The sequence below is a fragment of the Carettochelys insculpta genome, chromosome 1 (assembly GCF_033958435.1).
Source record: "Carettochelys insculpta isolate YL-2023 chromosome 1, ASM3395843v1, whole genome shotgun sequence".
Taxonomy (NCBI): domain Eukaryota; kingdom Metazoa; phylum Chordata; order Testudines; family Carettochelyidae; genus Carettochelys; species Carettochelys insculpta.
In genome coordinates this window covers 382,375,837-382,390,947 of record NC_134137.1, presented here as the reverse complement: position 1 = coordinate 382,390,947, position 15,111 = coordinate 382,375,837, and the positions used below count along the sequence as shown (strand labels likewise).

At 62.7% G+C, this 15,111-nt stretch overlaps 1 protein-coding gene across 6 annotated transcripts in view; it reads left to right on the top strand.

Moving 5' to 3' along the window:
* Nucleotides 1-15,111, top strand: part of SHANK3 (SH3 and multiple ankyrin repeat domains 3) — an 857,838-nt gene that overhangs the window by 40,467 nt on the left and 802,260 nt on the right. The gene's annotated exons all lie outside the window — the stretch shown is intronic.

Here is a 15,111-nt window from a genome sequence, read left to right as displayed (position 1 = left end):
GTCACTGCAACGGGCCAGAGAAGGTTTCCCAGCTATTTCCCCCTCTCTCTCTGAGGTCACTGGGGTGACAGACCTATTCCCACCTTGGCTTCTCTCTACAGTTAGCTGGAGGTGGCAGGTGTCTGCAAGGTGGGCTAGGCTTAGCATCCTACCAGTACCTGACCACTGAAAGGAAGGAGACCCCTAAAGCTTTCGTTGTGCAGGGTACTTCAGATGGAGAGCCTAGCCCATGCTGCCCACCTTTTGACACTGTGCACACCAATTTGCACAGTCCAGTACAACCCCGAGCTTACCTGGGAACAGCCAGTCTCCATCCATGTTGCAGAGCATCTATGCCAGGCCCCATTTGCAAATAAGTACCATGAAAGTGGGCGAGCACCGTGATCCAGCCTGCAGATGCAGCAGCTGGCTTTGCCCACTCATTTGTGCGTGTGCAATGCTGAGTCAGGCTGACATGTCTCTTACCTGTGCTGATCTCGTGCCCCTGAGGTTATGGCCCTTTCTGGTGTGGGTGTGTTTGTTCACTGACCCATTTACAATCCTCTCTTGCACGTTGTCCTAGCAGCGGTTCCTGGGCAGGACACGTCTGTGCAGTGAGTGTGCAATGGATGGGGCTTTGGCTTGGCCATCCCACAAGCTGGACAGACCCTGCCCTCCACCCTTCCCAGTGTGTTTGAGAATTGCTCCTGGACTGATCCCTGGCAGGGCACTGCTGGATCAGCTCAGTAGAGTCCGTGCAGCAGGTCCTGGGCAGCAGAGAGAGGGTGAGGGTCAGAGCAGCTGGGTCCCAAGGAGCAGGGGGAGTGAGAAGGTCAGTGCAGCCAGGTCCCAAGGAAGAGAGGTGTGGAGAGCAGGGTCAGCACAGTGGGGTCTCGGGGACGGGGAGGTTCAGCACAGCTGGTACCAGTGAGCAGGGGAAGGGAGGGTCAGCACAGAGTTGTCATGTTATTTCAGCCTTGCAGAAGCCAAACCTCTGAGCAGATTCTCTAAAGCCGTCCCAGCGAATCCTCCCTGTGCTGTGTCTGTGACAGAAACCCAGGTGGCCAGCTGGCCCATCCCCTTTCTGAGAGCCCCAGCTGGGAGCTGGACTGTCATGGGCATCCTGGGGCCTTGTTGTGCTGGCCCACAGATGAGGAGGGCAGAGGGCAGGCTCAGGGTAGTGTGTTCTGCCTTCTTCTCCAGGAGGTGGGATTGCAGGTGCAGTGCCCAGCAGCCTGGGGGCCCTTCATTGTCTGTGTGACAGCAAAGCGAGCTGGTACCCCAGCCTACCAGCCAGGCTTGGCATCTCCCGCGATGGCCCAGGGGCTCAGGAGTCTTTGCATGACCCTGGCGCATGCCATAAAACGGCTTTTTTCTGACCTGGCAGGAGGTTCTTCGCTGCAGTGGGTCCCAGGCTGGGGGAGCTGTGGCATATGGCACCTGGGAGTGTGTTCAGTGGGGGGAAGGGGTTGTGGAAATACGTGTGTCACTGCTGGGTCAGGCAGGGGCAGCCAGCACGCCGCAACACGGTCCCTGATTGGTTAGCTAGTCCACAGCCCTGACTGAGTGTGCCTCCAGACAGTGGCTTGGCTGGCCACTGCTTTGTGCAGCTGCAGGCGTATGGCTCCGGAACTGCACAGGCCCTGCCCCGGAAGGCCTGCAGCCAGAGCAACTCTGCCCTCATGTCACCGAGAGAGACCAGCACAGAGACTCACACGGACTTGCCACATGCTGCCTAGCAGGGAACTGACCCCCACTTCCCAGCCCAGTGCCCCAGCCACACAGCTTGTCAGACTTGCTCCCCGAGGGGCCAAGGGGGCAGCAAAGGGCAGGGCCAGCTCCACAAGTGCCAAGTCTCCTGGGGCTGAGGCAGGCTGTCATGGGGGCCAAGCCCAGGTCAGGGATGTAAGGGGATGATGCTGCCCCGCTTGAAGGGCTGGCAGCCATCCTGTGCAGGGAGGGACCTCAGGGGCAGCTGGGGGCAGAAGCAGGAAGGAGGGAGATTAGCTTGGCAGGCCGGGATGAACAGATGGAGCAGCTTGATCCTATTACAGTGGCTAAGCAGAGGCAGCTGTGTCAGGAGGCCTGGGTGGCTGGCCTGCTGCTGTCTGGGCTCAGGCGGCCGCAGCCCCCGGTCTCTGCTCTGGCTGGGGTCTCAGGAACTCCACCTGTGAGTACAGGTCAGAATCCCTTTCCCAGCACACTGCACAGGCTGGCATGCCAGCGTCCCCGGGCTCTGGCTTTGCCACCTGCAGCGCTGGCACTTTGCCAGCTCGGTGTCTGCCAGCTGGGCACCCCGCACTTCCTCCAGCTGCTGCTCTGGGGTTCTGCCGGCCAAGCAACAACAGGATGCAGCAAACCACGGGCTCTGGGACTTGACTGGCTGGCAATACCACGCCTCTGGGAGCCATTAGCAGTGGCATTCACCTGGCTGTTGGCATGAGGATACTTCCAGCCTAGGGCTCTGGGTCCCTGGGTCTTGGCCACCAGCTGTCTCCAGGACTTTTCCAGGATGAGCCCTGGAGATTGGCTGGCCAGGAGCTTCAAGACTCAGTAGCTCCAGTCACTGAGCCCTGCAGGATGTGGAGTTATGGGCACTGGGAGCTTGCTGTGTGACCTGAGTGACTGCTGCTCCCACTGCATGCCAGCTTTGCTAGTAAAGCTCTTCTCCAGGGCACACAATGGTTCCTAGTTGGAGGCTGGGCACAGGGCAGCCTGCAGCCAGGCCCAGAATGCCCCATTCCATGCTGCAGTGCACGCCGTGGATTGTCGGTCAGGACGGTGCTGCACCTCCTTCCCTGTCTCATTGGGCTCATCCCCAGGGGCTGCTGGAGCAGATCTCGGTGTGCTCTGCCCGGAAGGGAGAGCACAGGGGCTGGTGTCTGCTTGGAGGTCCGAGACTCACAACCCATTTCTCTGGTGGCCCAGGAAGCATCTTGTGCCTGCTTGTGGCTGTGCTTGTGTGCTGGCCGTGCCCGAGACTGAGTGGGGCTTGTGCACCATGTTGCAGGCCCCATGTCTGTGCTGGTGCAGACTGCTTGGCCTTGCCTCCCCGCAGCTCTGCCTGTACTCCATGGGCATTTTGTGTCCTGGGGAAAGTAGGTGGCTAACTGAGGACTGCAGTGTGATTCTCCTGGGTGGGTTGCTTGAAGTGAAGGCTTCAGATCCTGGCTGCATGGTGGGACCAGGCTTCCCTCTGGGCTGCATGGGGCATCTCAGCTGGAAAGATGGAGCCAGGTGGAGGGGTGTTGATCTGGCTCCCTCGGCAGGGCTGGGCAGGGCTTGGGTCTCTCCATGTCTCAGCAGTGCCCAGCGTGATGGGGTCTTGATCTTAGCTGGTATCTCTCTGGCTATGTCTACGCATCAGCCTGACCTCGAAGTTAGCGATACAATTTCCCCTGTGCAACTAGCATAGCTTATTTTGAGTCAAGTTTGAAATAGGCTATTTCAGCATGTGGCACTGTCTACGTAGCACCACATGCCGAAATAAAGCGCTATTTCAAAACATCCCTTATCCTCCTGCAATGAGGTGTGCAGGGGTGTTGAAACAGCACACCCTTTGTTTTGAGAAATATTTCAAAATGATGGGCGCATTGCATAAACAGCGGGCATCCTGAAATAGCGCCTGCTGTGTAGACATTGCCTCTGTGTCTGAGGAGCGTCCAGCATGATGGGGCCCTGATCCGAGTTGCTCAGGACTTGTCTCTCTGTGTTTGAGTAGCACCAAGTGTGAAGAGGCCCTGATGCCAGTTGGTCAGGCTGGTGTCTCTCTGTGTCTCAGTAGCGCTGGGTGTGACAGGGCCTGATCCCAGCTGGCCAGGGCTTGTGTCTCTGTCTCTCTCTGTGTGGGTAGCGCCGGGTGTGACAGGGCCTGATCCCAGCTGGCCAGGGCTTCTCTCTCTGTCTCTCTCTGTGTGGGTAGCGCCGGGTGTGACAGGACTGGATCCCAGCTGGTCAGGGCTTGTCTCTCTCTCTCTCTCTCTGTAGGTAGCACTGTGTGTGACGGAACCTGATCCCAGCTGGCCAGGACTTGTCCATCTCTGTGTGTGGGTAGCGCCGGGTGTGACGGAATCTGATCCCAGCTGGTCAGGGCTTGTCTCTCTGTCTCTCTCTCTGTGTGGGTAGCGCCGGGTGTGACGGAGCCTGATCCCAGCTGGCCAGGGCTTGTCCATCTCCGTGTGTGGGTAGCATCAGGTGTGACAGGGCCTGATCTCAGTTAAAACTTTTGGAAACTCTTGTTCTGCACACAATAAATAACCCTGTGAAGAGCCTGAGCCCATGGGCGTGGCCCAGATGATGTCAGGTCCCAGTTAGTACGGGGAAGATGGGTGCAGACAGGGACCAGGGGGCCAGGGATATACTGGGTGAGATTGTGAGGAAGGGGAAGGTCCAGCTGCTGCCATGAGAAAGGAGCCACCAAGGCCCTCAGCAGGGCCACGTCTGCCCTCGAGGTCCTGCGCGGCTGCAGGGGCTGCAGATAGGCCCAAGGCACACGGGGTCGACTTTGGATTGCCCACAGGTTTACACGTGGCTCCTTTTAGCTGTGCAGCTGTGGTTACCAAGATAATGTGTTACTGAAGTTCCCGTGCCTACATGGTCTTGGTGCTCAAGTGCTGAGCTGCACGAACACCCTGGAGCCCTGGTGATTCCCAATGAGCAGCAACATATGATGTTACCGTAGTGACAGAGTGGGATGTGGGGTGACCAGCTCCGTCCATTTGGGAGTGACCAGAGTTGGGGCTGGGATCCAGGCTACCTGGTATCTGCCAAAGCTGTGGGCTCACTGCCCCACCCCAACCCACTGGCCAATCCAGTGGCTAAGCCCCAGGCCCAGATGTTGGGTTGGAGTCGTCCCAGTCCAGGAACTTGGGGGACTGGAGGAGCAAATTTTGCAGCTGTGCAGTGTGCTTGGGAGGGATGGGTTTGCTGGGACTGTATGCAATGCAGGGTTGATTTCTGAACTCTCTGTCAGGCACTGATTGCTCCCTCCCTGTGGGGAAGGGACCTCTGTGCCAGGGCCTGTCCCCTTCTCAAACGGTCCAGCCAGGCCCTTCCAGGAGAGCAAGTACCCCAGATTGACTGTCCCCTAACTGCCATGGGCTGATCCCCTTTCCACCACGTCCACTCTGGCCCTCCCTGAGCAGCCAGCTCCCACCCATCCTACTGGAGAATAAGTAGCCTCTCGCTTGTGGCTTGCTGAGGGCAGGAAGGGCAGAGCACTAGCACTGACCCTTCCCTCCCTTCCACTGAGCAGTGGCACTTTGGGTGTGGCAGGAGGCTGAGGGATTCCCTAGGATGACAGTCCAGAGCCCTGGGGCAGGGGTGGGCAGTGTGTTGGGGGGGAGGGGAGGGCCACAGCTGCAAGGTTAGCTAAGGGCAGCTGCTCTCTGCACTGCCTGGGCAGTGATAGGAAGGCAGCAACACCTGGCACTAGGAGCTGATCATTGTGCAGCCGTCACTGCAGAGGTCTATGCCTGGGACTAAGCATGCACGGCCTACCCCAGCACCCCTCCGCGTCAGGGTGTAGGGGGTCACTTGATCAGATCCAGGGCATGCGCAGCTTGGAGCTCACACGTCCGTGCATGGAGCAGTATCCATAGGTAGGAGCAGGTGACAGCTGACACACCAAGCCTGTTGCGACTAGACAGCTGCAGCTCCCAAACCTGTCCTGAGCTGGCACTGCAGATGTTGGATGGGGGCCCTAGGGTGGGTAGTTCTCCAGTACCTTGGCCACATTCTCCCCAGGCCCCTGGGCCAGGAGCCTCAGGCTGAGGCTCTGGCTGCAGGAGATGCTGTTGTTTTGTGTGAAGAAACACCAAAGTACACAGGTCTGGCTGCTGGTCAATGACACATTGGTGAGAACGTCACCCCAGCCTGGCTGGGAAGCAGGAGAACCCCTGGTTTCCACCCCAGCAATGATATTTGCTCCTTCCAGCCACTGACCCATGGGCAGGTGGGAGTGAGGATTGTGGAGGTCAGGCGAGGGAAGGGCCAGAGACAGGCCCACATGTCTGTGGGGGAAGATGCAGATGTAAAAGTCTCTGGAAATACTGGGGTCAGGCTCCAGTCTCAGGCATCGGCCTGCACAGCAGCCCAAAGCAGATGTGGCATCATGTCAGGGCCAGGGGCTGACAGACTGTTGGGCCCCTGGGCAAAGTGATGGTGGGGAGGGCACCGGCTCCACATTCCCAGAAGGTGCAGGAGATTGGGCAGAAGGGGCAGGGCATTGCACTCCCCATCAGCCCCAACCCAGTGAGCCATCAGCACTGCCTGGAGCACATCATTTACCCTTTTCCCCTACCCAGCGAGCCATCAGCACTGCCCCATGGCAGATCCCCAGCAAGGACCAAGGCAGGGGCTAGTGTGAGCAGCTCCCCAGCAGGTACCAAGGCAGAGGCTAGTGTGAGCAGCTCCCCAGCAGGGACCAAGGCAGGGGCTAGTGTGAGCAGCTCCCCAGCAGGGACCAAGGCAGGGGCTAGTGTAAGCAGCTCCCCAGCAGGTACCAAGGCAGGGACTAGTGTGACCAGCTCCCCAGCAGGTACCAAGGCAGGGACTAGTGTGAGCAGCTCCCCAGCAGGGACCAAGGCAGGGACTAGTGTGAGCAGCTCCCCAGCAGGTACCAAGGCAGAGGCTAGTGTGAGCAGCTCCCCAGCAGGGACCAAGGCGGGGACTAGTGTGACCAGCTCCCCAGCAGGTACCAAGGCAGGGACTAGTGTGAGCAGCTCCCCAGCAGGGACCAAGGCAGGGACTAGTGTGAGCAGCTGCCCAGCAGGGACCAAGGCGGGGACTAGTGTGAGCAGCTCCCCAGCAGGTACCAAGGCAGGGGCTAGTGTGAGCAGCTCCCCAGCAGGGACCAAGGCAGGGGCTAGTGTGAGCAGCTCCCCAGCAGGGACCAAGGCGGGGACTAGTGTGAGCAGCTCCCCAGCAGGGACCAAGGCAGGGACTAGTGTGAGCAGCTCCCCAGCAGGGACCAAGGCAGGGACTAGTGTGAGCAGCTCCCCAGCAGGGACCAAGGCGGGGACTAGTGTGAGCAGCTCCCCAGCAGGTACCAAGGCAGGGGCTAGTGTGAGCAGCTCCCCAGCAGGTACCAAGGCAGGGGCTAGTGTGAGCAGCTCCCCAGCAGGGACCAAGGCAGGGGCTAGTGTGAGCAGCTCCCCAGCAGGGACCAAGGCAGGGACTAGTGTGAGCAGCTCCCCAGCAGGTACCAAGGCAGGGGCTAGTGTGAGCAGCTCCCCAGCAGGGACCAAGGCGGGGACTAGTGTGAGCAGCTCCCCAGCAGGGACCAAGGCAGGGACTAGTGTGAGCAGCTCCCCAGCAGGTACCAAGGCAGGGGCTAGTGTGAGCAGCTCCCCAGCAGGGACCAAGGCAGGGGCTAGTGTGAGCAGCTCCCCAGCAGGGACCAAGGCGGGGACTAGTGTGAGCAGCTCCCCAGCAGGTACCAAGGCAGGGACTAGTGTGAGCAGCTCCCCAGCAGGGACCAAGGCAGGGGCTAGTGTGAGCAGCTCCCCAGCAGGTACCAAGGCGGGGGCTAGTGTGAGCAGCTCCCCAGCAGGGACCAAGGCAGGGACTAGTGTGAGCAGCTCCCCAGCAGGGACCAAGGCAGGGGCTAGTGTGAGCAGCTCCCCAGCAGGGACCAAGGCAGGGACTAGTGTGAGCAGCTCCCCAGCAGGGACCAAGGCGGGGACTAGTGTGAGCAGCTGCCCAGCAGGTACCAAGGCGGGGACTAGTGTGAGCAGCTCCCCAGCAGGGACCAAGGCGGGGACTAGTGTGAGCAGCTCCCCAGCAGGTACCAAGGCAGGGACTAGTGTGAGCAGCTGCCCAGCAGGGACCGAGGCAGGGACTAGTGTGAGCAGCTCCCCAGCAGGGACCGAGGCAGGGGCTAGTGTGAGCAGCTCCCCAGCAGGGACCGAGGCAGGGGCTAGTGTGAGCAGCTCCCCAGCAGGGAACAAGGCGGGGGCTAGTGTGAGCAGCTCCCCAGCAGGGACCAAGGCGGGGACTAGTGTGAGCAGCTCCCCAGCAGGGACCAAGGCAGGGGCTAGTGTGAGCAGCTGCCCAGCAGGGACCGAGGCAGGGGCTAGTGTGAGCAGCTCCCCAGCAGGTACCAAGGCAGGGGCTAGTGTGAGCAGCTGCCCAGCAGGTACCAAGGCAGGGGCTAGTGTGAGCAGCTCCCCAGCAGGGACCAAGGCAGGGGCTAGTGTGAGCAGCTCCCCAGCAGGTACCAAGGCGGGGACTAGTGTGAGCAGCTCCCCAGCAGGGACCAAGGCGGGGACTAGTGTGAGCAGCTCCCCAGCAGGGACCAAGGCAGGGACTAGTGTGAGCAGCTCCCCAGCAGGGACCAAGGCGGGGACTAGTGTGAGCAGCTCCCCAGCAGGGACCAAGGCAGGGGCTAGTGTGAGCAGCTCCCCAGCAGGTACCAAGGCAGGGGCTAGTGTGAGCAGCTCCCCAGCAGGGACCAAGGCAGGGGCTAGTGTGAGCAGCTGCCCAGCAGGTACCAAGGCAGGGGCTAGTGTGAGCAGCTCCCCAGCAGGGACCAAGGCGGGGACTAGTGTGAGCAGCTCCCCAGCAGGGACCAAGGCAGGGACTAGTGTGAGCAGCTCCCCAGCAGGGACCAAGGCGGGGACTAGTGTGAGCACCTCCCCAGCAGGGACCGAGGCAGGGGCTAGTGTGAGCAGCTCCCCAGCAGGTACCAAGGCAGGGGCTAGTGTGAGCAGCTCCCCAGCAGGGACCAAGGCAGGGGCTAGTGTGAGCAGCTCCCCAGCAGGGACCAAGGCAGGGGCTAGTGTGAGCAGCTCCCCAGCAGGGACCAAGGCAGGGGCTAGTGTGAGCAGCTCCCCAGCAGGGACCAAGGCAGGGGCTAGTGTGAGCAGCTCCCCAGCAGGGACCAAGGCGGGGACTAGTGTGAGCAGCTCCCCAGCAGGGACCAAGGCAGGGGCTAGTGTGAGCAGCTCCCCAGCAGGGACCAAGGCAGGGGCTAGTGTGAGCAGCTCCCCAGCAGGGACCAAGGCGGGGACTAGTGTGAGCAGCTCCCCAGCAGGGACCAAGGCAGGGGCTAGTGTGAGCAGCTCCCCAGCAGGGACCAAGGCAGGGGCTAGTGTGAGCAGCTCCCCAGCAGGGACCAAGGCAGGGACTAGTGTGAGCAGCTCCCCAGCAGGGACCGAGGCAGGGGCTAGTGTGAGCAGCTGCCCAGCAGGGACCAAGGCAGGGGCTAGTGTGAGCAGCTCCCCAGCAGGGACCAAGGCGGGGACTAGTGTGAGCAGCTCCCCAGCAGGGACCAAGGCAGGGGCTAGTGTGAGCAGCTGCCCAGCAGGGACCAAGGCGGGGACTAGTGTGAGCAGCTCCCCAGCAGGGACCAAGGCGGGGACTAGTGTGAGCAGCTCCCCAGCAGTGACCAAGGCGGGGACTAGTGTGAGCAGCTCCCCAGCAGGGACCAAGGCGGGGGCTAGTGTGAGCAGCTCCCCAGCAGGTACCAAGGCGGGGACTAGTGTGAGCAGCTCCCCAGCAGGTACCAAGGCAGGGGCTAGTGTGAGCAGCTCCCCAGCAGGTACCAAGGCAGAGGCTAGTGTGAGCAGCTCCCCAGCAGGGACCAAGGCAGGGGCTAGTGTGAGCAGCTCCCCAGCAGGTACCAAGGCAGGGGCTAGTGTGAGCAGCTCCCCAGCAGGTACCAAGGCAGGGGCTAGTGTGAGCAGCTCCCCAGCAGGGACCAAGGCAGGGGCTAGTGTGAGCAGCTCCCCAGCAGGGACCAAGGCAGGGGCTAGTGTGAGCAGCTCCCCAGCAGGGACCAAGGTGGGGACTAGTGTGAGCAGCTGCCCAGCAGGGACCAAGGCAGGGGCTAGTGTGAGCAGCTCCCCAGCAGGGACCAAGGCAGGGGCTAGTGTGAGCAGCTCCCCAGCAGGTACCAAGGCAGGGACTAGTGTGAGCAGCTCCCCAGCAGGTACCAAGGCGGGGACTAGTGTGAGCAGCTCCCCAGCAGGGACCAAGGCGGGGACTAGTGTGAGCAGCTCCCCAGCAGGGACCAAGGCAGGGACTAGTGTGAGCAGCTCCCCAGCAGGGACCAAGGCAGGGGCTAGTGTGAGCAGCTCCCCAGCAGGTACCAAGGCAGGGGCTAGTGTGAGCAGCTGCCCAGCAGGGACCAAGGCAGGGGCTAGTGTGAGCAGCTCCCCAGCAGGGACCAAGGCAGGGGCTAGTGTGAGCAGCTCCCCAGCAGGTACCAAGGCAGGGACTAGTGTGAGCAGCTGCCCAGCAGGGACCGAGGCAGGGACTAGTGTGAGCAGCTCCCCAGCAGGGACCGAGGCAGGGACTAGTGTGAGCAGCTCCCCAGCAGGGACCGAGGCAGGGGCTAGTGTGAGCAGCTCCCCAGCAGGTACCAAGGCAGGGGCTAGTGTGAGCAGCTCCCCAGCAGGTACCAAGGCAGGGGCTAGTGTGAGCAGCTCCCCAGCAGGGACCAAGGCAGGGGCTAGTGTGAGCAGCTCCCCAGCAGGGACCAAGGCAGGGGCTAGTGTGAGCAGCTCCCCAGCAGGGACCAAGGCAGGGGCTAGTGTGAGCAGCTCCCCAGCAGGGACCAAGGCAGGGAGTAGTGTGAGCAGCTCCCCAGCAGGGACCAAGGCAGAGGCTAGTGTGAGCAGCTCCCCAGCAGGGACCAAGGCAGGGGCTAGTGTGAGCAGCTCCCCAGCAGGGACCAAGGCGGGGACTAGTGTGAGCAGCTCCCCAGCAGGGACCAAGGCAGGGGCTAGTGTGAGCAGCTCCCCAGCAGGGACCAAGGCAGGGGCTAGTGTGAGCAGCTCCCCAGCAGGGACCAAGGCGGGGACTAGTGTGAGCAGCTCCCCAGCAGGGACCAAGGCAGGGGCTAGTGTGAGCAGCTCCCCAGCAGGGACCAAGGCGGGGACTAGTGTGAGCAGCTCCCCAGCAGGGACCAAGGCAGGGACTAGTGTGAGCAGCTCCCCAGCAGGGACCAAGGCAGGGACTAGTGTGAGCAGCTCCCCAGCAGGGACCAAGGCGGGGACTAGTGTGAGCAGCTCCCCAGCAGGGACCAAGGCAGGGACTAGTGTGAGCAGCTCCCCAGCAGGGACCAAGGCAGGGACTAGTGTGAGCAGCTCCCCAGCAGGTACTAAGGCGGGGACTAGTGTGAGCAGCTCCCCAGCAGGGACCAAGGCGGGGACTAGTGTGAGCAGCTCCCCAGCAGGGACCAAGGCGGGGACTAGTGTGAGCAGCTCCCCAGCAGGGACCAAGACAGGGGCTAGTGTGAGCAGCTCCCCAGCAGGGACCAAGGCGGGGACTAGTGTGAGCAGCTCCCCAGCAGGGACCAAGGCGGGGACTAGTGTGAGCAGCTCCCCAGCAGGGACCAAGGCGGGGACTAGTGTGAGCAGCTCCCCAGCAGGGACCAAGGCGGGGACTAGTGTGAGCAGCTCCCCAGCAGGTACCAAGGCGGGGACTAGTGTGAGCAGCTCCCCAGCAGGGACCAAGGCGGGGACTAGTGTGAGCAGCTCCCCAGCAGGGACCAAGGCGGGGACTAGTGTGAGCAGCTCCCCAGCAGGGACCAAGGCAGGGGCTAGTGTGAGCAGCTCCCCAGCAGGGACCAAGGCGGGGACTAGTGTGAGCAGCTCCCCAGCAGGGACCAAGGCAGGGGCTAGTGTGAGCAGCTCCCCAGCAGGGACCAAGGCGGGGACTAGTGTGAGCAGCTGCCCAGCAGGGACCAAGGCAGGGGCTAGTGTGAGCAGCTCCCCAGCAGGGACCAAGGCAGGGGCTAGTGTGAGCAGCTGCCCAGCAGGGACCAAGGCGGGGACTAGTGTGAGCAGCTCCCCAGCAGGGACCAAGGCAGGGGCTAGTGTGAGCAGCTCCCCAGCAGGGACCAAGGCAGGGACTAGTGTGAGCAGCTCCCCAGCAGGGAACAAGGGAGGGACTAGTGTGAGCAGCTCCCCAGCAGGGACCAAGGCGGGGACTAGTGTGAGCAGCTCCCCAGCAGGGACCAAGGCAGGGGCTAGTGTGAGCAGCTGCCCAGCAGGGACCAAGGCGGGGACTAGTGTGAGCAGCTCCCCAGCAGGGACCAAGGCAGGGGCTAGTGTGAGCAGCTGCCCAGCAGGGACCAAGGCAGGGGCTAGTGTGAGCAGCTCCCCAGCAGGGACCAAGGCAGGGGCTAGTGTGAGCAGCTGCCCAGCAGGGACCAAGGCAGGGACTAGTGTGAGCAGCTGCCCAGCAGGGACCAAGGCAGGGACTAGTGTGAGCAGCTCCCCAGCAGGTACCAAGGCGGGGACTAGTGTGAGCAGCTGCCCAGCAGGGACCAAGGCAGGGACTAGTGTGAGCAGCTCCCCAGCAGGGACCAAGGCAGGGACTAGTGTGAGCAGCTGCCCAGCAGGTACCAAGGCAGGGGCTAGTGTGAGCAGCTCCCCAGCAGGTACCAAGGCGGGGGCTAGTGTGAGCAGCTCCCCAGCAGGGACCAAGGCGGGGACTAGTGTGAGCAGCTCCCCAGCAGGGACCAAGGCGGGGACTAGTGTGAGCAGCTGCCCAGCAGGGACCAAGGCAGGGGCTAGTGTGAGCAGCTCCCCAGCAGGTACCAAGGCGGGGGCTAGTGTGAGCAGCTGCCCAGCAGGGACCAAGGCAGGGACTAGTGTGAGCAGCTGCCCAGCAGGGACCAAGGCAGGGACTAGTGTGAGCAGCTCCCCAGCAGGGACCAAGGCAGGGGCTAGTGTGAGCAGCTCCCCAGCAGGTACCAAGGCAGGGGCTAGTGTGAGCAGCTCCCCAGCAGGGACCAAGGCAGGGGCTAGTGTGAGCAGCTCCCCAGCAGGTACCAAGGCGGGGACTAGTGTGAGCAGCTGCCCAGCAGGGACCAAGGCAGGGACTAGTGTGAGCAGCTCCCCAGCAGGGACCAAGGCGGGGACTAGTGTGATCAGCTGCCCAGCAGGGACCAAGGCAGGGACTAGTGTGAGCAGCTCCCCAGCAGGGACCAAGGCAGGGGCTAGTGTGAGCAGCTCCCCAGCAGGGACCAAGGCAGGGGCTAGTGTGAGCAGCTCCCCAGCAGGGACCAAGGCGGGGGCTAGTGTGAGCAGCTCCCCAGCAGGGACCAAGGCGGGGACTAGTGTGAGCAGCTCCCCAGCAGGTACCAAGGCGGGGACTAGTGTGAGCAGCTCCCCAGCAGGGACCAAGGCAGGGGCTAGTGTGAGCAGCTCCCCAGCAGGTACCAAGGCGGGGGCTAGTGTGAGCAGCTCCCCAGCAGGGACCAAGGCAGGGACTAGTGTGAGCAGCTCCCCAGCAGGTACCAAGGCGGGGACTAGTGTGAGCAGCTCCCCAGCAGGGACCAAGGCAGGGGCTAGTGTGAGCAGCTCCCCAGCAGGTACCAAGGCAGGGGCTAGTGTGAGCAGCTCCCCAGCAGGGACCAAGGCAGGGGCTAGTGTGAGCAGCTCCCCAGCAGGGACCGAGGCAGGGGCTAGTGTGAGCAGCTCCCCAGCAGGGACCAAGGCGGGGACTAGTGTGAGCAGCTCCCCAGCAGGTACCAAGGTGGGGACTAGTGTGAGCAGCTCCCCAGCAGGTACCAAGGCAGAGGCTAGTGTGAGCAGCTGCCCAGCAGGTACCAAGGCAGGGACTAGTGTGAGCAGCTCCCCAGCAGGGACCAAGGCAGGGACTAGTGTGAGCAGCTCCCCAGCAGGGACCAAGGCAGGGGCTAGTGTGAGCAGCTCCCCAGCAGGGACCAAGGCAGGGGCTAGTGTGAGCAGCTCCCCAGCAGGTACCAAGGCAGAGGCTAGTGTGAGCAGCTCCCCAGCAGGGACCAAGGCGGGGACTAGTGTGAGCAGCTCCCCAGCAGGGACCAAGGCGGGGACTAGTGTGAGCAGCTCCCCAGCAGGTACCAAGGCAGGGGCTAGTGTGAGCAGCTCCCCAGCAGGTACCAAGGCAGAGGCTAGTGTGAGCAGCTCCCCAGCAGGGACCAAGGCGGGGACTAGTGTGAGCAGCTGCCCAGCAGGTATCAAGGCGGGGACTAGTGTGAGCAGCTCCCCAGCAGGGACCAAGGCAGGGGCTAGTGTGAGCAGCTGCCCAGCAGGGACCAAGGCAGGGGCTAGTGTGAGCAGCTCCCCAGCAGGGACCAAGGCAGGGGCTAGTGTGAGCAGCTCCCCAGCAGGGACCAAGGCGGGGACTAGTGTGAGCAGCTCCCCAGCAGGGACCAAGGCGGGGACTAGTTTGAGCAGCTGCCCAGCAGGGACCAAGGCAGGGGCTAGTGTGAGCAGCTCCCCAGCAGGGACCAAGGCAGGGGCTAGTGTGAGCAGCTCCCCAGCAGGTACCAAGGCAGGGACTAGTGTGAGCAGCTGCCCAGCAGGGACCAAGGCAGGGGCTAGTGTGAGCAGCTCCCCAGCAGGGACCAAGGCGGGGACTAGTGTGAGCAGCTCCCCAGCAGGGACCAAGGCGGAGACTAGTGTGAGCAGCTCCCCAGCAGGTACCAAGGCAGGGGCTAGTGTGAGCAGCTCCCCAGCAGGTACCAAGGCAGGGACTAGTGTGAGCAGCTGCCCAGCAGGGACCAAGGCAGGGACTAGTGTGAGCAGCTCCCCAGCAGGGACCAAGGCGGGGACTAGTGTGAGCAGCTCCCCAGCAGGGACCAAGGCAGGGGCTAGTGTGAGCAGCTCCCCAGCAGGGACCAAGGCGGGGACTAGTGTGAGCAGCTGCCCAGCAGGGACCAAGGCAGGGACTAGTGTGAGCAGCTGCCCAGCAGGGACCAAGGCAGGGACTAGTGTGAGCAGCTCCCCAGCAGGGACCAAGGCAGGGGCTAGTGTGAGCAGCTCCCCAGCAGGGACCAAGGCAGGGGCTAGTGTGAGCAGCTCCCCAGCAGGTACCAAGGCAGGGGCTAGTGTGAGCAGCTCCCCAGCAGGGACCAAGGCGGGGACTAGTGTGAGCAGCTGCCCAGCAGGTACCAAGGCGGGGACTAGTGTGAGCAGCTCCCCAGCAGGGACCAAGGCGGGGACTAGTGTGAGCAGCTCCCCAGCAGGTACCAAGGCAGGGACTAGTGTGAGCAGCTGCCCAGCAGGGACCGAGGCAGGGACTAGTGTGAGCAGCTCCCCAGCAGGGACCGAGGCAGGGGCTAGTGTGAGCAGCTCCCCAGCAGGGACCGAGGCAGGGGCTAGTGTGAGCAGCTCCCCAGCAGGGACCGAGGCAGGG